Source organism: Castor canadensis, chromosome 5, assembly GCF_047511655.1.
Source record: "Castor canadensis chromosome 5, mCasCan1.hap1v2, whole genome shotgun sequence".
Lineage (NCBI taxonomy): Eukaryota > Metazoa > Chordata > Mammalia > Rodentia > Castoridae > Castor > Castor canadensis.
In genome coordinates this window covers 80,841,378-80,862,973 of record NC_133390.1, presented here as the reverse complement: position 1 = coordinate 80,862,973, position 21,596 = coordinate 80,841,378, and the positions used below count along the sequence as shown (strand labels likewise).

The window sequence follows — 21,596 nt, the reverse complement described above, 5'->3', positions numbered from 1 at the left end:
GGGTCGCTTTCATAGTCCTTATATGGGTAAAAGTAAGGAATACAATTTCTTTAATTACTTTCACCTGTTGAACTATACTAGTTGAACTTGGCATGGCTCATGTACTGATCCACACGGGTCTCTGAGTGCTTTAGGACTATAATTAAAGAGATGAAAGAATTAAAGAAACTATGGCTCAATTAAAGTCTGAGAGAGTCTTGGGGCACGTTGTTTAATAAGTAGGAATTTTGGCAAATGTAAACTGTGGGCTGTAATGAGTAGAGAGAACAGGCAATTGTAGGTTCAGAATTTTACTTTTCCTCCTTCTCTTTCCATAAGTTTCCTAAACCTCCCACAGTCCAGTCTTAGATCTGTTGGCTAAGTGTGAGAATCCAAATTCAATATCATATCTTACAAAGTAGAAAGAGAACTCATTCTCTTCTATTGAATCCTAACGAATACTTGCAACAGAAGATCTTATACAAGATATGTGTCATTGGGTTGTATGTAATAAGAAGAAATAGACTCTAAATATTCAAAGGTGTAGAACTAAATAAATTTTGTAAGACTTATAATGTGATTCATTATAAGTAATCATTATACCATAAGAAAAATGTAATATAAAGACTTTAATGTATCATTAAGTAAAAGGTGTAAATTGCTTATATCAAATGAATAATTAAATATAATTATGTTTACATTTGTATAACATATCTAAAGAGAGATGCATGTATATAAATGATAAAATTTCCAAAACTTCTATAATCAGCATATTATTTTTGTACACAGAAAATGAAAACACCACAGACAACTTTTTTTACATGGGGATGATAATGCATTGCATACTTATTTCATATTCTCTGTTGAGAACTTAATATTGAAGAAACATGCACGTTTATTGAAATTAAATCCACAAACCTCTGTTAACATCCGATTAGAACAAAATTCTTTCCTGGGGGTAAGAGAAAGAGGAGAGGTGGAGGGAGGGAAGGTGGAGCCTGAAGGCCGCTCAGATGTCCTGTTAAATGGAATCTGTCTGAGCATGCTGTGCTTAAGCTGCCAAACATCTTTTCTCAAAGAAATATTAAGGTACTGTTACTATGGCTGATGAAATCAACCTGACCAATTCTTTTTGTCTCCCTTCTTCTTCCGCCTCCAGTGCATTGTGCAAGAGAAAACTTAAACCATCTTCCTGTCAGGTGGAAGGAGAGAAAAGCACCAGGTGGTCATGTCCCTGGTCCTCGTGCTTAGGGTGCAGCTGCTGGAGTAGAGGGCCAGGCTTTGGCCCAGGGCACACTGTCCCTGCACTGAGGGCAAAGCGTGCTCGTGGTGTGTCCAAAAGCCTGGGTATTTGGATTGAGGAGCCAGATTCTTGTGCTTTGGGGCTGAATGAATATTAGGAATGCATGGAGCAAATTAATTATTTTGCAAGAGGAATTTTACCTGACAATGTCAAGTCAGACACCCTTTGGTGACTATAATGAAAACTAGAACATAGGGAATAGCTAAGGGGTAGCAGAAGAGTGCATTAATTCAATGGAAGATGGACTGAACCTTTAATAAGGTAAAGTGCTTTCCAGGTGCTATGAGACGAACCAGCAAATTGAGGTTCTTTGACAACCAGGTCCTTACTGGTCCTGCCTGGATGGTAAACATACAAACAGCTAAGTCTGATATGATTGCAGGATGGGAAAGGAGGCCCTGGATTGAGATTCAGAGATGCAATCTCTGAATCTTTGTTCTAAGATCAATACCATTTAAATATGGATTTCTGAATTCAGGTGTCTAAGTCAGTAAGGAGATGGCTAAAACAATAACAGTAAATATAGGACATACTAAATATCAGAATAAATAGTGTCTGACATGTTTGAATGGATGCCTCATATTTGTACTTTGAAGGTAGGTATTACCTTGCTTTGAATTGCATTTTTTCCAGCTCCACTTAGTTCTGGAATTTTTCTGATTATGATAGAAAACAGTATTTCTATGAAAGTCAGTGAAGGTTCGCCATATCATATCTGGCTTCCTCCACGCGAAAATTACAGAAGGAATCACAGACAAAAGATTATGATGGGCCTTGATTTCTTCCTTCTCCTTTTTGCTTCTTTTTTTCAGATTCCCCACTGCAACCCCACTCAATTCACACTGTTACTAAACTATTTGCTGTGTTGATTTCCCCAGCGGTACTCACTGACAAGTAGGTAGAATGACAAATAGAATACCTGAAGTGTGCTTCAATAAGTAAACCAGGAACTCAGAAGTTGTTTTAACAAAACTATTTGACTATTGATTTTCTGCCCAGTTTCTTTCAGCCTGACTGAGCACCTCACAGAGTTCTGCTTCTGGTCTAGCTCAATTCTCTCTCATCCACCATGGAGCATGTGATAGGCAAAATATAAACCTCACCTTCATATTACTGAGTCTGGAAGAAGAGTAACAACTGGCCAAATTAGGAAACGTAACACAGTTAATGCCCTTCCTTAGAAGGAGAACGGCAACAGCCTGTGGTGATTAGAAGTTAAGCAACATGTAATGAAAGAGAAGTCATTTAAAAACTGTATCTTGGAAATAGTAATTAATATAATGGGTATAGAGAAATAAAGCTAAATGAATTAGAAATGTTAGAAAGATGTCTGGTTGGGGGAATGTTTGGATTGTATTTCACCGCTCACTTAACAGAAGTACACAGAGCTGGAGTTATTGGCTGTGCCCAGTTGCAGAATACTTTGGATGCCAGTGTTTAAAATAAGGGAATATGGGATAATAAACAGAGATCCTTTCAGTGTTTCTGAATAAAGAGGTGTGACATAATTAGAATGGAGCATGTGCCTGATAAAATAGCTCAGGAACAGAGCATAAAAAGCTAAGGTATTTGTCCAAAAAGTGGTGATGAGATTTATCTACATGGTGAGGAGAAAATCTCTTGGACTTGAACATTGACGAGCAGTGGAACTCCAGAAAAGAAATCAGAGGTGAATTAAAATCTTTGAGTGAGATTATGAGGGTGCATGTTAGCAGAGCTGGAAAAGTTAGGGGGCCCGGAATACATGCTGTTATTGTAGGAGATAATGAAACCAGTATGGATCACATGGAGTTTCAAGGACACAGCAGAGATGTTGATTAGTCAGTTTAAAAAGTAGAAGATGAGCGAAACTTCAATTCAGGCTAGATTTCCTGAGTTGGTAATCATCACTGTTAGTTTATAGTTGATTGAAGCCATGAGTATACATGAGAGATAGGTAGTAAGAACTGTGTAAAGAGGAAAGAAGAGGGAAGCTCTTCTATCTAAAGCCTTTCTTGGACTCTGGTTGATGTGTCTGCCTGGCATGTGCAGAAGCCCAAATTTGTGGCTTTCTTGGATCCACTCACATCAGTGACTAGTCTAATCCAAAGCCCTGGCAGCTGGTTTGGTTATGAGTTTGACCATAGGAATCTGACTTAGGCCAGAATAAGCCCTAGAGGTACATTCTGCTTTAGAGATGGCCCCATGTGTAGGATCCACACCTTCAGTTTGCCCTCTTGTCAATACTTCCTGGTCACAGAATTGTGTTTTTGAAAGCATGGTTTCAGACTTGAAATACTAGAGAACAGTACACCCATAAATCCCTTACAAATTATAAATCATACCATTATTATGAACATTCATAATAAAAATGATAGGCCACTCAAAATTAAGTTTTGGCAGCCAAGAAGACTGGGACTCCCAGGCAACAGCTTGCTAATGCATTCTTTTTTTGGGGGAAAAGGGGAGTTGCTAGGATTTGAACTCATGGCTTTGCACCTGTTAGGCAGGCACTCTATTACTTTAGCCATGCTCCTAGCCCAACAACTTGCTAATAATCAGACAGAAGAGGTAGAGCTCAGACCTCTGAACTTCTGGTCAAGTCTTCTTTCCATTTCTTATCCAAATAATTCCTCTCCTCACCCTAGCATTTTTAAAATATAATCTGGTATTTGGTGGAGAAAGGTCTTATTTCTTCCCTTTCACCTTTAATTCTAAGTTTAAAGGTATTTTGTAAATGTTGCCAGCAAATTGGAGGAAATGGGGAACAGCTTGAGTAGCAGAAGTTTAAATTCAATACAATTGAACCTGATTAAGTATTTGATAAAGCTCCTGATAGGTGATCTGGTAGATAAAGAGATGAGTCAGTGGGACTTTGTCTTCCAGCATAGTTCCTGTTTGGAGACAGACATGCAAATAGAACAAAGCTGAGGAAGATAAGAACTACCCTAGAAAAAAATGAAAAAAAAATTTTTGGTTTTGTTCACTTCCTGAATGGATAAAATGCTCGGAGTTCTAGTATTTGGCACCCCTCCCAAGACATTCCAGGAGAGAAGACAGGTAACCCTTAAACAGGGCAGTGCAAGGCATTTTTAGGATCACTTTATTTAAAAAGTGGAACAAATTTCTCTCCTCACCTGACTATATACTTTCAAACTTCAGTGGCCTTAAAAGTAGACATTAGGAGAGGCAAGTGGAACCATCCTAATGACCCAGCACACTGAGGACAAGAAGCTACAGGGTTTTGGGACCATTGCCAAGGGGTGAGAAGAATCTGAGAGGGCTCCTAAAAAACAGCATGCCCTCAGCCTCAGGCCTGACTTCATGTTATTCCAGTGGTGTGACCTGTCTTCTACAGTGATCTAAGATAACACTTATCACAGGCTGCCTTGGAATCGAGTTACTTGTGTGTGTGCCTGCTTTCACCACTAAGTGAGAGAGCAATGACCATGACTTACTGAACTCTATCCCCCAGAGCACTTGGCACAGGCCCTGGCACACAGTAGATGCCCAGAAAATGTGCAAACTTGGCTGGAATTTTGGCACAGCTCCTCATTTATCATTGGTAAAACTTGTGGTTCTTGGCTGATTTGAGAAGGACAAAACACACATTGTATTGGAAACCCTGGGATCTGATTTTGGAGACTAGGACTCTAAAGAGAAAAGCAGGTCACCACTTTACTCCCCGTGGAACCCTAGGCCAGTGCTCTACCCTTCCAACATGTGCCTTTCTATAAGTAGTTAGAGGGGTAAATATAATTCTAGCTTTTTATGTTTCTGTTATTTTGTAAGGAAATTTAAACGTAAAAATCTTTTGGGTTTAATTTCTCTTTCTTTGTTTCTGCTGATCCTTGATATTTAATGATATTTAAAATAGTAAGTCATGAATTTAAGAAACTTATTAAAGAAAATACAGTGAAATCTAAAAGAAAGATGCTGGCACTGTTATTCAATAAGAGAAATCATTCATTAATTGCTTGTATCCCTCTACGCACTGAATGAAAAATCCTTTATAAGTATTTATTTCCTATTACAACCCTTCACTAATTTTGCTTGACAGATAAGGAAGCAGCTTGAAGACATTAAGAACTTCTGTAAAATCATAGCATGAGTCAGTGGTAGAATCAGAATTTCAATTTAGACTGAGCTTCTAGTACTTATCTCTCTGGGTCTCAGTTTGACTGTAAAATGCAATTAGCAGCATTTTGTAGTATTTATGGGAAATTAAAATCATATATGTAAAGCCATGAAAATATCTAGAAACTTAAAGAACTAAACAAATTTAGAAGATTATCCACAGTACTAAATTGCCCAGGTAACTAAATCCTGCTTTGAAATAAAAGTAAAATTGGAAAGCTGTTGATCTCATTAACAAAAATTTCACAATCCTGGTTGTGCTCAATGCTTTGTCAGGTTACACTTTTAGATCGACTTACTAAATTGCATTTCTCATTAGTTCAAACTTGCTTGTAGAATTAGAGAGGTTAGTATTAAAACAGAAATTACAAATATTATTCCTTGGTAATTGTTTGATTACTAAATTAGCAGAATTTTCAAAATGGTAATCTTCACAAGGGTACATAAAACCAAGACACTCTCATGTATAGGAAATTCTTTTATAATTCAACTTGTCAATATTATCAAATGGCAATATTTATACTTACATGCTTTTGAGCTGGCAATTATTTTTTAATAATGTATCGTAAGGAAGGATCATAATTTTGTAAATATATAAATATATTGGTGCCTTTTGCATATCCTTGCACCTGACTTTCACCAAAGCTAGCCTGAAGCATCCATTCGGGGATGCAGAGTAGGGAACTTTAGGAGGGAATTATGATTGTAATAACAGGAATACAGAGAAAAATTTAATATTGTTTCATGCAGCCAAAATAGAAATTTTATGTCTACATGAAGGTAATTAGATTTAAAGTAAGGATTGTCAACAAGGGAAAGATTTTCTTAATTCCCCCATCTACTACTTTAACAAGGCTTGAATGACTTGGTCATGTCATTTTGTTTAAGGAAGGTAATCGTCATTAAGAAAGGAAGGTTGTGGGATGAAGAGAAACCTAGAACGGACACCAAGCTTCTCTTTCTTATGTCGGGAGTGCATTGTATAGTTACATGTGATACATAGATTACTCAGGAAATGTCCATCTAAGCACGGGGACACCAAAGACAATGGGATAATGGTTTACTTTCAAAGCCACAGAGTGCTGGAGCCTAATACACTAAAAAATTCTGGCCCAGTGCCACGTCCAAGATTGTGCCCAAGCAATGATGATGAGATTGTCTAGGAAGGTAGAAGTGCCAGAGGTAATTAAAATATGTTCCTTACCCTCTTTTTTACTATGGCAGAAGAGTATGCAGACCTCATATATTAAGTAGAAAAGTAATGTTTCAGTAAGTTGAGGTATTCCCTTTGACAGAAAATTGTGTGAAGAAGCTGACTCTGACTATATACAGTAATGCAGCATGGGAGTGTGAACTTTTTCTCTTTGCTTTGCTTGTCATCCATTGATACTTAAACGTATTTGAATTTTTCCTTTTTCGACTTTTGGAGACAGGGTCTCTCTGTGTCACCCAAGCTGGCCTTGAACTCTCAATCTTCCTGCCTACACTTCCCAAGTTCTGGGATTACAAACATTTATTTGCCTGACTCAGAATTTTTCAGAACTAGTTTTAAAATAAATGTAAGTGTCCTGAAATAGCAAACTTTTTTGTAAAGGAGTCCTACACATTTTGTTTACATTCCACTTAAAATCAGTTGAAAATTTTTAATCTTAGTATTCAATGAATAGAGTGACAAAATTTCAAAACTCGGAGAAGTGTAATTATTACAAATAAAACTTATAAACAAGATGTTGAAATGTATCCTCATATAAACAAACAGGAACAAAACAAATTAAATGATGAAAGTTAAAACTGTAAAAATTAAATTTGAAATTACTTCATTGTGCTTTGGAATATGTAAAGTTGTGGAAACAGACAGTTAATGAACTTCATTGTATTAAATAAATTTATATCCTGTTTTATAATGAAATAAAATAGAGAAATCCTTTTATTTTTGTAATATGTAAGGGTGGTGAAGCTTTCAAATAAATAAAAATGAGGCAACTATTTTGATAAGTTTTGACTTCTAAAAATATTGAAGAGGTATTCTAAATAGGGCTAAAAAATTTGTGAGAGTATTTGAGCTGAAATAGCTATACATTTTCTATAACTATATTAGAATAGAGAATATCCTCCATTTAGTAAATTTTGCAATGAGCTTATCAAATACTTCAAGTTTTATAGAGAATATTTCCTCAATTAAAATGTCTGCAAAGAAGAAAGTGGAAAATGTCAGCAATTTCAAATTGATTGATTGTAGAATATAACTTTGCAGAAATATTTCAGACTATTTTCTAAAAACATTAATATGGTAAGATCACTGATAAAATACATTCTGAAAAAAGTATCATTCTATTAGAAATAATTTATAAGTAAGAAAGTTAGTAAAGCTTAGTGAACATATTCAAGAAATAGGTTGTCGAGGTCAGGTAATTAATATAAATAAACTTTCCCCCTACTTTAATATACACAAATATATTACTTACATGTTGTGGAATAAATTTCATTTTGAAAATAGAAAATTCATTCAAAATTTCATTTTTCAAAATTTCTGTTTGAAAATATTATAACTTTATTTTGCAAATTTTTATTTTATATCAGTACTATACAACCAACATATTGGTTAATGTAAAAAAAGTTTAAATTTTATAATTAGCTAGTTTTCTTTTTATTCTCAAATTGTCTTGGGTTGTGTACATTATATGATCATCCTAGATACAGCATAGGAATTTGTCCATGCTGCAGCTTTAGGTCCAGAACAAAAGCTAGAGATAAAACATAATTCTTTTAAAGCATAAGGAAAGACCATAAGGAGATTTTTTTCAAAGTGCTAAGATGTACTACTTGTTAGAGATTATGAATTTCTTTCTCTTTTCTAATGTATATTTTAAACATTGATCATGCCTGTTTTATAAGGAGCAATTATGTTAGAGAAAAATAACCAAATAAACCAACAGCAGAAATGCTTGGAACTTCCTGGAGAAAAAGGCCAGGCAATAGAAGGCAGTATGGCTTCATCTGAGCTTCTTCCACATCTAGGGCATGCGTGCCCCTCCTGCATCTGTCAAAGCTTCAGCTGGTCAAGTTGCCCTTCTTTCCTTCACCTCCAATCCCAGCCAAAGTAGCACTGACAAATGAGGTCAGACTTGGGGGCTGAAGTGAGTGAAGCATTTTATATTTATAACCACAGACACGCACTCGGTGTATGTTCCAGTGACTTCAGGGGACTTTCCACAGCCATTGGTGTCCTGTGTCCAGTGTGAGATAACTCTGCCTGGCCCAGTGAGTTCTCTGAACACAAATCACTAGAAGAAGATTGGGTTCCAGGGTTTATATATTGATGCTCACTAACACTTTTCTTTCTTTTGTACTCTCTGTTTAGTGTGATTCAAACATATATGTAGGATTTCTTGGTAGGGAGTTCGGGGTTGTTTTCCTGTCTCTATAATTGGCTGGCTCCAAGTATGAGGATACACTGAATATAGTTACTTCACTACTTCCAACTTGGAAAGGTTGTGGCTTTTATGGATGATTATTCTGATAAATTTAAATAGAGGGAATATATATATATATATATATATATATATAATACAAATAAAATATTTAGACAAGTGACACAAAATCACTACTATATACACATTGAGTTGATTTTGACACTTTATGCAGAAACAAGGCTTTCTGTTTAGAGAAAAGAGTTAGTGGGGACAAATGGGAGATTTGAAGATGAAAAGAAGTGATATAAAATAATAATAAGACATGTTGAGTACATATATGTAAGGCACTGGTTAATATCCAGAGATGGAATCATAAAGAGTATAACTTATATTACTGCCTTCAAAGAAACGACAGTCAGGAGAATTAAATTTAACTGAGTTAAATAAATGTAATGCTGCTTATTTACAATCCTGCTACACAGTCATGAGAGATGCACAAATAATATCATATATATTCATAGGTATATATATATATATGTGTGTGTGTATATATATATATATATATATATATATGCTACAAACTGGTGAGTATTCAAAGGAAATAGAGAAAATTGAAAAAATTCAAGAAACTGAGGGAACTGTGAGTATTCTCTCTTTATTACTGCATTTGCAAGGCAAGATCTGCATCATGTACTTTTTCCCCACCTTGCTCCATCCAGCACACAGAGGAATAAAGGTATAGTATGGTTAAAGGTATACCATGTTTGCTATGGAAGAGACAGACTGCCCACACTGCAGCCACTTCAATGTCTTTTTTGTTTACAGTATTTGTTCTTTGCTTGAGGTGTAGCAATGGGCTCAGAAAAGGTGACGCCCTCCAACCTTCAACAACCTCAGTGTGGAGCTTGATTATTTTAAGGGCAAGGCTTATGCAGGTGTTTTCCCTCTTGTTACTAACATTCCTGTATGGCCAATGGGAAATGAGGAAAAAAGAATTGGGAAATTCCAAAATAAAGGAGCTTGAGAATTAGGTTAAAATGCAAAATTCATCTGACATTTAAATGTATAAAATAACTTGCTATATGGGCTTGGGAATATCATTTAACTTCTCTAGATCTCAGTTTATCCATCATATTACAGTATGTTAGTAATTCTTGCACTGCCTAATAAATAGGAAAGTTGTTAGTAGTATAGGAAACAATAGATGTTAAATGTTAAAGAAACTTCCAATTGTAAATGCATATAATATGAAAATGATTATCATTAATGATTATTTTGAGCTCTTTAGTTCAAAAACTGATATACAAATAAATCAGTGATACCATGAGGTAAATACTAATATGTTAACCTTAGGAAATTGTAATTTTCACTTTAAAAGGCTTAAGGTAATTGTGTACTTTTTCACACAGTAATTGTGTGTAAAAGACTTTTTGTGCATTTAACCATGCCATGCATACTTCACTTTCATTTTCTTAATTAATTTCCTTTAAAATCCATTATAGAATTTTAGAATTACATATTTTTAAAAGCTTGATATCTCATGTTTGTTAAAAATTTGGGACCTTTAAGAGCATAATTACAGATGCAATAAATGTAGATTCAGATGTTTTATGCTATGCTCCAATGAAAACATTCATTTTGTTAAAAAAAAATCAGACATATAGAAAATAACACGATATGCACCAAGCAAGTACTATGCACTTGTAACAAAGGTTAATACTTAGACATATATTTTTCAAATATATTTTTAACATAAATAAAATAATACATGTACATTTGAAGTCACTTTGTACATATCTTGTTAACTTGCGTTGCTACAACATACTACCACAGTCTGGGTATATTATAAACAACAGACACATCTCACATTTCTGGATGCTACAAGTCCGACATCAGAATGCCAGTATGGTCAAATACTGGTGAGAACCCTCATCCAGTTGCAGCCTGCTAACTTTGACTTGTAACCTCACATGGTAGAAAGAGACTTAGCCAGTCCTCTGGTCTCTTCTTACGAAGGCACTAAATTCATTCACAAGGACTCCATCCATATAATCTCATTGCCTCCCAAAAGCCCTGCCCTCTAATATACTATCATATTGGGTTTCAGTATGTGAACTTTGAGGTTCAGTTCATTGTAATACCCTTTATAAATCACATTATATATATATATAAATATATATTTATATATGCCAAGGGTGATATTTATATATCACATTTTATACCTTTCTATGTGTCTCTATTACTTAGGGTATTTAATAAACTGCTAACCCACAGTCCCTAAAACACACTGGTCCAGAGAAGTTGGAAGTTTGTTTTCCCTCAAATGGTAGCTCATAGGAAAGTAGCAGGTCCAGCACAGGTTCATGAGATTTTGTTATTTCACAATTTCCTACAGCAACAGTTTTCCCGTACAATTTCAGGATTTGTGGGGTCTCTGGAATTCTTTCTGAGTGTCTTCAATCCTGGTTTTTTTTTTTTTTTTTTTACTACAAATTCATGTAGGACCAAATTTTCTCCATGTGTTTCAATAAAAACAATATTTGTTATAGGTTGAATGCAGCCATTTGAGACTCCACTTGCCTTGAATGAAGTCAGACATTAAAAACTTTTACAAAAATTTAAAACAGTGCTGTTCTTTCACTAAACTTGGTTTTTAGTTTTCAGAAAAAAATAATGTTAATAAATATATTTAACATTGTTTTTAAAAGTAAAATAAATCCATGTCTTAAGTATCTCAATTTTAACTTTGAATATGATAAGATCAATGGGTAGTCCAATGTAACTAAAACTCTTTTAACCATTAATAGGGAGAATGAATTTGTGGAAATAATTAATAGTTCAATGCAATGTATGTGTTTACAAACACTACATAATTGTTGTGAGCATTAAGAATTTCCATGAATGGTACATTTCTGGGTATATTCCTCTGCCTGTCACTTTTTACTAAAATTATGTGATTTAGATTTATCATTGCTAACACACATAGACCAAGCTCATTTATTTTAACTATTTATTACTAACATATTATAGGACTATACCACAATTCATTTAAACATTTATTTAATGGGTGGGTATATAGATTTCCAATTATTCACTTTGGAAAGTAATGCTATAATAAATATCCTTTTGCATATCTCTGTGTAATATCAGAATGTTTCTCTAGAGAATTGAAAATTAAGTACTCTGTTGTAGGATATGCATGACTCTAAACATTACTAGCTATTAAGTATTTCTAGAATGTATGAGCCAATTTACAAATCTGCTTACTTGGCATGAGACTATCTTTACCCTCTCTTTCTCCTTTTTGACATAAAATTTGTCAATTTTGTCAACATAATGATAGAGGAATTGAAAGTTACAATTGCTTAATTTGCAATTTTTGGGAAATTAGAAGGTTATAAATAAGTATAATGACAATCAAAAGAATATTGGATAACAGTGATCACATAATTGAGATTTATTTTTCTGACATAGTCTGGAGGTAGGTGGTTGATAGTGCTGGTTTTACAGATCATTAATGTAATCAAGAGAATTACATTCAGCCATCTTCCTATTATATTATCCTAAGCATGTTGTCTTTGCTTCTTCATGTTTATCATTATGCTTTTCAAGATGATTGCCACTGTCATTTATGAATTCAATAGAAAAGGAGTTGACCAGTGGGAGATGACTCATCCACTCTTTTCTTGAGTCTGCTCCATTTGACCAGCACAAGGACTATCTGTAATGCTCACCTCAGGAGATAAGCTAAATAAAAGATGGGGTATACCCCTCATATCTCTTCTTATACAAAAGTTAAACTTTCAAAGATCTTATATGGATTATTCTATATGTAGGGAGTTTTGAATCTTTGTATATCCTAACCAAAATCAGAAGTCTATAGTTCACTTTTAGTAATTGTTAAATTGCTATTTGTTCCATAATCTAGTTTACTGACATAGAGGGAGTTTGATGTCTCTCATATAGAGTTCTAATTGCATTTTACCTTATGTGATATTGCTTGAATTTTTAGAAGTTGTGCTTTCTATTTGTTATCACTGGGAAATGGTATATGGTTCTGGATCTCTGTCTGTCATTTTGTCTACAAATATGCATTATGCCTAAAAATGAAGCCAACAAAGAACTGAGAAATGAAGAAAGAGAAAGAGCTAATTCTCTTAGCCCATGAATCAAGTTGCTTCTACTATCTCACTTGGCCTTTTCTAGTTGCCTCAAGCCACTTAGTGTTGGATTTTTTTTGTTGCTGTTATTATTATCTTGAGTTCACTTTTAGGATTTTGAGCTTGTATTGTGAAGATGTAAATTAAGGAAAGTGTATCAAGAGTTTAGGGTCATAATGGTCTGGAGCTTGTTCTTCCAGACAGTGTGTTAACTTAGTGCTACAATAAAGTTCCTTATCCTTTGAAATCAAAATCACAAACTTCCATTTCATTATTTTAAAGAGTTGGAAATTATGTATCATCTTTCTGTTTTTATTACTCAGGAACTTTTTTTCCAAACAAAATCTTACTTTAAATGTCTCTCTTGCCACCACTTACATTCTGAGTTTTTAGCTTGGTATCACCAAAGACAAGAGATAGTACTCTGGGTTTGGTGGCTGTTCTCATTAATTTCCCTGGTCATTGCCAATATTTAGCAAACAGTATTTGTTTGCTATAGTTACGAAGGAATCAGTGTGTTTCCACTTTAGCTTGCAGTGTACTATACCTGAGCGTGCATGTCCAAAAATAGACTTGCAGCATTTCTTGGAATAGCCACATATTGTAATGGGATTTTAAATTATTCTGTAAATTTCTTCCAGAGAAAATCAGAGAAATAAAGGCCATCTGTCAGGACATGTTTTCTCTCAGTAAGAATGTAAACAGAATGCACCCATGAGTAAGTCACTTCTTGCTAGGTTTTCTGTACACAATCTCTTTTCCATTCCCTGGCTGCTGAACTTTGCCCAGTCCCTCATTTTCTCTTATATTATTAGTAGCCAATCTGTATGTTGCTTACAGCTTACATAAGAACTTATGCAAATGAAATAGAAGGTCTTTTCAACAACCCTCTAGTGTGGATGATATTTCCCTTAGCTTTCCAGTGATGTACTAAATTTAAGAGAGATCATTTCCCCTAGGTTATATAGGTAATTTGTTGCAGGGCTCAGCCTTCCCCCTATAGCACTTTTCATGGTTGTACAGTATTTTGACTCTTTGATGCTCTTGTTTGAATTCAGCTGAATTAGTCATGGTAGGTCAATTACTGTAATAATAATCCCAGTTCTCAGTGGGTTAACACAATGGAAACTTATTTCTCCAATATATAAAATTCAATTCTGGTGATTTTCTTTTTTTTTCCTGGTTTGTCTCTAATTTATTTATTTTATTTTATTTTTTTCATTTTTCTTTTATTATTCATATGTGCATACAAGGCTTGGTTCATTTCTCCCCCCTGCCCCCACCCCCTCCCTTACCACCCACTCCGCCCCCTCCTTCTTCCCCAATTCTGGTGATTTTCTATGTAATCATCTAGGAACCTAGGCCTCTTCTACTTTTAAATACATTTTTATTAGCATTATGTTAATTGCAAAAAAGGATTTTATTGTGATATTTCCATACATGTATATAGTGTACCAGGATCAAATTCACCACTTCTGTTACTCCTTCTCATTACCTCCTCCTTTTAAAACAATTTCTGTAAGAGTTTTTGTTCTATTTTCATACCTGTGTATAAAGTATAGTCATATTCACCCCCCTTCACTCTCTCTTTTCACACTCCCTGCTCCAACTATTGTGTGTTTTTACCAGACTCTTATGTCCTCTCCTTTCAGCCGAACTGGGGAAAAAGAGGGAGCATAGGATTATGTGTTGAAAGCTTATGGGACAGTTTGGATATAGTACATGTCACTTTATTCCTTTTCCATTGGACAGAACTCAGTCATGTGGCCACAATAACATCAGGGGAATCTGAAAAATTTATTCTAGTTATGTGGAAAGAGATGTTCCCAACACCTATATTTGTTATTGAATGTAGATTGATCTAATTTGTTGCAGAGATATTTGGCTTAAAATTTTTTTTTTAATTTTATTATTCATATGTGCATACAAGGCTTGGGTCATTTCTCCCCCCTGCCCCCACCCCCTCCCTTACCATCCACTCCGCCCCCTCCCTCTCCCCTCACCCCCTCAATACCCAGCAGAAACTATTTTGCCCTTATTTCTAATTTAGTTGTAGAGAGAGTATAAGCAATAATAGGAAGGAACAAGGGTTTTTGCTGGTTGAGATAAGGATAGCTATACAGGGCATTGACTCACATTGATTTCCTGTGCGTGTGTGTTACCTTCTAGGTTAATTCTTTTTGATCTCACCTTTTCTCTAGTTCCTGGTCCCCTTCTCCTGTTGGCCTCAGTTGCTTTACCTTAAAATATTTTTATAATTAAATGTTACAAAATTGATAAGTATATTTTGAAATGGATACTCTTAGCCTATATATTATTCTCAGGTCATCTCTGAGTCTTCTGTTAAAACAATTAGAAAAACATTCAAATACAACTAACAATAAGCACAAAGTAGCATTGGTTTCAGTGTTGTAGAAATTTGTCTCGTCCACTTTTGTATAAAAGAAGTTTTAAATTAAGCTTAGTATTACACCAATCTCTGTAGTTTGAGTTCTATACTAAAAGTCATCTCATGGACCAAATTGGTCTTTAGAGTTCCCTCCTTCTATCCATATTGCAGGTTAGAACAAGGAAAGGAAAAATGAGGGCTTTTCCCAACTATCTGTCCTACTTCTTTTATGGAAAATTCTAAGAAACCGTCTAAACTTTGTGTTATAGCTCTTTGGCCAAGACCTATTCACACAGCCACTCTAGCTTTTAGGAAATTGGAAAATTTTGTCTTTCGACTGGGTGAAATATTAGCTTCAATGATATAGAGATTTACTAGTAAGAAAGAAAAAAAAGAAATATTTTTGGTGTGGATAGAATTCTAAGCTGAACTTTTATTTCTCCTCTTACTTGGCACTTGAACATCACTTAATTGTTCTCTTATTCCATTATTTCTGAATATCAGTCTGGGATAATTCTTATGTTTCTTCCTTTGTATATAAACTCTCTTTCTCATGGCTTTGTTTGAGTTTGTGCCTTTATTTGTAGACTTTTAGCAGTTTTATGTTGATATTTACTGGTGTGGATTTCTTTATATTTATCCAGTATGGGTGCTTACTTATGCCATTAAGTGTGATTTTTGTATCTGCAATGAGCTTTCCAACCTTCTCCATCCATGTTTCAGACTTATCCACTTCCTGGTCATTTTTTTAAAAGGGAAAATAACAGAAATGTGATGAGATTGAAGTTAATGGAAAAAGAAAGGTATAGGCTGAAGTAAAATAAGGAATTGAGCATATTATTTGATAATCAGGATCAGGATTATATATTTTGATAAAGTTTGCTTTCCAAGGTTGGCCAAAAGATCTGTCACAATGTTCTACTAAACAACTCATTCTACAGATAACTCCAACCTTCTCTCTTCTCTTTTATTCCTTCTTTCCTTTCTTTATTTAAATGTATTTATTGCTGTTTTATCTCATACATTGAATTTTCATGATTCTTGTTGTGCTGGAGCTTATAGACTTTGTCTTCCACATATCCTGTTAGTCTTTCCAAAACTGATCACACTGATCATAAAGGGTGTGAGTGTGTAACTCTTTCTCACTCATAAAAGTGTACTTAGAGATGTAGTGTACACAGTGGTTGAGAATACAAATAATGAATCTGGCTTCTAACTCCATCATTTACTAATCAGTTTACTTGAGAATATTACTTAATACTTTTTTACTGTAATATTTTAGCATTAAAATTAGGATAATAATATATAATTAATTGAGGTACTATGAGTAGAGTTTTAAGTAGAACATAAGGTTCAGGCCTTATCTCAGTGCATCATGCTGTAGAAAAGCTACATGGCACATGTGCATCCACACATACATCAAGATTATCCAGCATTAAATTCAAGTAAATTATCAAGAATACAGAGTTAAAATGCAAAGATATAATATATCTTAGAAGACTGGTAATATACACCCCAAAAGCACATATTGAATATGTTTATTTTTGGATGCAATTCTTACTTTTTGCTTATATAGTTTGTGATAAATATTGGTTAGAATTTGTTTAATATTCTTAGCAGTTTCCATGGACAATCCATGGAATCCCACCACCCCATCATCATCAATGCCAGGGTTTGTGTCCTTGGCTATTCATACCTTTGCCTGTATAAGCAGTAGCAGTGATTCTCTTCTAACCCCAAGAACACAGCAAAAGTAAAGAGATGTCACTCCCATGATTACATTATTTTATAAAATTCCATGCTGCAGTAGACACACTCAAAAGACTCTTTGTTGATATAATTAAGTAAGCAGCTATGTTGGATCTATGAGGGTTCTCTAGGAATTATGGGCAGTTTCTTGCCTCCAGCAAGAAAAGAATGAGGTTCTCAGCACTATAACTATAAGAAAATTTTTTAGGCCAGCTACTCAAGTGAACCTAGCAATAGTCTTTCCCAGTCAAGCCTTTAGTTAAGAATACTGTCATCAAATACCTTAAGCTCAGTTATATTTTAAAAAATCTTCAAAAGCTATGACCAGATTCATTACATACAGCTACTATAAAAATGTGTATTCACTGAATTTATGGAATTTGTTGTGCCTTCACACATAAAAAGCATTCACAAGAACAATAATTTAAAAAATTACTAAAATAGTAAAGTTTAATCTCACCATGTCACTTAAGGATATTCTATCACTAATGTATTTCAAGAGATTAATTTCCTAAGCCCTGAGCATAAAACATACTGGAGAACATGCTATTTTTGAAACATTTTCACATTTCCTGACTTTGCTCATGGGTGTTTCATTTACCTTAAATGCTCTACTTTCTATTTTCTTACCTGGAAATACTTTTAATTCTTTAAGGTCCACTTTAGTTTCTATCTATTTTATGGAGAATTTCTAAGTGTGCTGGCGGGCATCAATTTACACTTCTTCCATGTTTCCCTAACATCTACTTTTTCTGTTCTCAAAACTCTCATCACATTGTCATACTATGAATTATATTGCATTTACTATATTTGTATTTAATTAATTTAAAAAGAAAATTCAATTTCAATTATAATGATATAATCTTTAAAAGATTTAATAGTTTAATAATTCTCTCTAGATAACTCAGTCTCTCTGTGCCTGAGGGACTAAGGTTCATACTCAGTTTTTAAGATTTCGGGTCACTCACCCTTCCCCTGACTTCTCTCCAAAATAACATCTATAAATAAGTTGGGTAGGAAAAGCTGGTGAAGTAGTCTCATGACTGCAGGAGTGGTATGTCTTGATTTAGGATCTTAAGTATTATTGCAGTGATGGTCTTGACATCAGATGAGCTGTTCTTCCCTAGGGACCAGTGATAATTAAAATATTGTAGTTCTATGTATTTTTTTTCAGTGGGGAAAACATGGTGGTATCTGAAGATAAAATCTCTTCCCATTTAATTCCTCCTCATAACTCTGGGTTCCATTCCCAACGGGGAGATTCTTCCCACACAGGTACAGAAACAGTTGCATGGCTCAGGGTCTTTACGTTGTTGATCACTATCTGTTTGTCATTGATCCTGAACCTGCAGTTGCCATCCTGAAGGTGTGCCCAGCTGAAGGTTAGAGTTTTTTTATGGTCTTTACATCTTCTACATCTTTAAAAGGCATATTCTAGCAGTTCTCATTTTCTTAGTTTCCTCTTTCCTAGTGGTGTGTTTCTATAATCTCTAACAGTTTCCACAATTGTTAGTGTTATAGTGAAGTAGAAAAATAAGAACATTGTTTCCTGATCACATACATTTTCTGGTATCTCACTTCTTTTTCTCAAAATTCCCTTTCTTGAAAATTCTCTCTTTGCTCTATCTTTTTTTTTTTTTTCTGACTCAGTCAACAAGATCACAAAATAGGCAAAAGGCAACATTTTCCATTCTATATTTAAAAGTCTTCTGAGCATAGTCCTGATGCTTGTGAAAGCAAAATAAATTTTGAAAATTCAAATTTGTCTCAAAAAAGTCTTAAGTTATGATTATTGTCTTACCTCAGAACTCTGTTATGGAGGCTTATTCCAGCTCCAGCAAAGTAATTAGTGGGATATTTTCCCTTTCACTATAAATGACTGTGAAGCTTGACAAAATGTATGAAGCAACTCTTCTCCAGCCTTAGACCTCAAGTAGCACAGGAATACAATCCTAAAACAAAGGAAACTCATGGTCAACCTTACAGCATGCCTGAAGTCACCTTCAGAAGATGCAAGAAGAGAAGACAGAGAACAGTCTTGCAGAGTTCAGAAGACAGATACTGGTGTTCTGGAAATTGAGGGTTCTAGAATTTGTGGTACAGATTACCTGAGAGGGTAGACCTGTATGAAAAAAAAAAAATGCACTCCAGAGCTGTTTGTGGGAATTTTCTTCAGTCAGTTGATTTATGTTTATAAGGAAAAACCCTATGAATCTTGGAAAATAATTATTGCCAAAACTTACATAGGGCAAGGATATGTTCAATTTTCAATCAGTCAAAATTGAAAAGCCTTACTGAACACACTGGTGTTCATTAGAGATCACAGGAATTCTATGCCTTAGTCATAAAACTAAGTTAATGTTAGAATAAAGGTTACTCTAGAATTACTGTAATAAGGCTTAAAAACTTTTTGTGGAAGAATAATGCTGATTCACAAGTAATGTCACTGTCTGCCAAAATAAATGGCCATATTCTTTAAAGAAAAAATTAAAAATTCAAACACTTAACTACATAATAACACAACGTGGCATCTAAGTAGAAGTTACTAGACATAAAAGAAGGAAAAAAAAAAATGTGAGCAATTTCCAGGGGAGTAACCAACAAAGAACTCTCCAAAACACAGACGATAGAATGATCAGAATAGGACTTCTATATGCAATAGCACACAATAGAAAAGGCAAGGAGTTATAAGTAAGCAGAAATATGAGCAAGGAACTTGAAGACAAAGAAGCAGAAATTAAGTTGAAGCACAAACATAGTAGACTGAAAAAAATTCTTGTACATTGCAATCTGTGGGATAGTATAAAGTAGATTAAAATATATCTACTTAGGTCTCCAGGTATGTCTGATGTAAGGTAGGAAGAAATATTTGAAGAAATAATAGCCTTTTTTTTCAAGATTTGGTGCAATCTACAAATCTAGAGATTTAATAATATCAATAAGCACTGAAGCAAGTTAAACCCAATGAAATTCATGCCAAACATCAAATAACAAAATTAACATAAAAATTAGGGAACATAAAAAATTAAATTACTAAAAAGAAATACTCAGATGAGGTCAGAGGAAAAAATATTTTACATACAGAGATAAGAACAAAGATAAGAATTATCACAGATTGATATTCAGAAATAATAGAAACCAGAGAACAATGAATTAGTATCTAAGTGTTGAGTGTGCTTGTCAGATTTTGCTTACTGTGACAAAATACCTGAGATAAACAATTTATAGGAAAGAAAAGGTTTACTTTGGCTCATGGTTTCAGAAGATGCAGTGCCTTTGGGTCTGTGTCAAGTCAGTACACTATGGCAGGGAGGTGGTTGCTTACATCCTAGGGAGCCAGTAAGCAAAGAGAGAGACAAGATGAGGCCCGAGTACTAATTCCATTAAGGGCATACCCCCAGTCACCTAACTTCTTTACATAGGCCCCACATTCAGAAGTTTCTGCCACTTCCCAATGGGGCCACAGGCTAACAACCAAGCCTTTAGCACCTGGGCCTCTAGAGGACACCTCAGATCTAAGCTATAGTAATAACAGAATGGGAACAGAAAAGGCCAGCCTAGAATTCTATATTGACTGAAAACATATTTCAAAAATGAAAGTAAAATCCTTTGATTTTTACATATACAAAAACGTAGTGATTCCATTGCAACAACCTTTGCTACCATGTTAATGGGAACCATTGAGGTAAATAATTATGTTATCAGATAGATATTTGGACCTAAATAAAGGAATAAAGAGCCCAGATGATTAATAAAATGGTGAGTATAAGATGTTACTATCTTTCTAATTATTCTAAAGAGGGTAGTTTAAAAAGAAAGCAGTATCAATCTATTAAAGAATTCATGAACATATAGATATATAACATCTAGCAACCATAGAAAAAATAAATGTCAGGGGATGAAATGGAAGCATAGAATTGTGTGGCTTTTCCATTACATGCATAGTGATATATTGTTGATTCAAGATAGACTGTATTAGATTAAAGATGTACATTTAAAAACCTCAGAGCAACTATAAACTAAACAAGCAAGTCAAAAAAGAAGTATATCCAACTAGCCAATAGTACTTATTAGGAAAAAAGATAAAGTGAAAACTAACTGCTCTGAAGGTATACAGAAAATTAACATAAAAAAGAGGGGGAAAAAACCCCCACAATAACAAAGGAGTAGATTTCAAAGCCATCATGAGCTGGGGGAGTAGCGCCAGTGGTAGAGTGCTACCTAGCAAGTATGAGGCCCTGAGTTCAAAACCCTAGTACAGCCAAGTCCATCACATAAATACTTGCTTTATAATAAATGGTCTAAACACTTTGATTAAAGGTCAGCGATTATCCAACCAGATGAAAATTTGAGAGCTAAACATTTACTATTTATAAGAAATAAATCTTAAAAACAGATACAGATAGGTTGAAAGTAAAAAGGTTGATAGGTAAATGTATAATTAGAGATGCACATGTATAAGACAGATAGATAAAAAACATATGTGT

At 34.4% G+C, this 21,596-nt stretch overlaps 1 long non-coding RNA gene across 2 annotated transcripts in view; it reads right to left on the bottom strand.

Annotated features, from left to right (window-relative positions):
• The window catches only part of LOC141423077 (uncharacterized), a 36,702-nt gene that overhangs the window by 7,052 nt on the left and 8,054 nt on the right, over positions 1–21,596 (bottom strand). For both annotated transcript variants that reach the window (XR_012447733.1, XR_012447732.1), the window contains exon 3: positions 18,911–19,061. This is a non-coding gene — a long non-coding RNA (uncharacterized lncRNA). The remainder of the gene's footprint in view (positions 1–18,910; positions 19,062–21,596) is intronic.